Raw genomic sequence first — 652 nt, forward strand, 5'->3', positions numbered from 1 at the left:
ATAATATTTGGGTCTGGTTTTTACCAGTACTGCACTGGTTCTTTCTAATCACAGTAGCTTTATAGTATAATTTCAAATCTAGGATTGTGATGTCCCCTGCCTTGTCTTTGCTAAACAGAAGTGCTTTTGCTATTCTAAGTCTGTCCTGCTTCCAAATGAATTTTGAAATGTTTTTTCTAATTCTGTGAGATAGCTATTGGAATTTTGATTGGTATTGCACTAAATCTGTATAATAATTTTGAGAGTATGGCCATTTTCACTATAATGATTCTTTCTACCCAAGAATAAAGAATATCTTTCCAATTTCTGATACCCTCTTCCATCTCCTTTGTCAGAGTACTGTAGTTTTTGATGTAGAGGTTTTTATATCCTTCATTTGATTGATTTTAGTGGCATTTAGGGGTCTTCTATATAGAGTATCATGTCATCTACAAATAACGACATTTAACTTCCTTTCCTATCATTTATTTCTTTCTCTTGTCTAATTGCTGTGGCTACAATTTCCAGGACTACGCTGAGTAAGAGTGGAGACATTGACATCCTTGTCTTATTCTTGATTTTAGAGTAAAAACTTTTAGTTTCTGACCATTTATTATGGTGTTTGCTAATGGTTTGTCATGAGTGGCTTTTAACATATTGAGATAAACACTAT

Source organism: Octodon degus, unplaced genomic scaffold (genome assembly GCF_000260255.1).
Source record: "Octodon degus isolate 3935 unplaced genomic scaffold, OctDeg1.0 scaffold00015, whole genome shotgun sequence".
NCBI lineage: Eukaryota > Metazoa > Chordata > Mammalia > Rodentia > Octodontidae > Octodon > Octodon degus.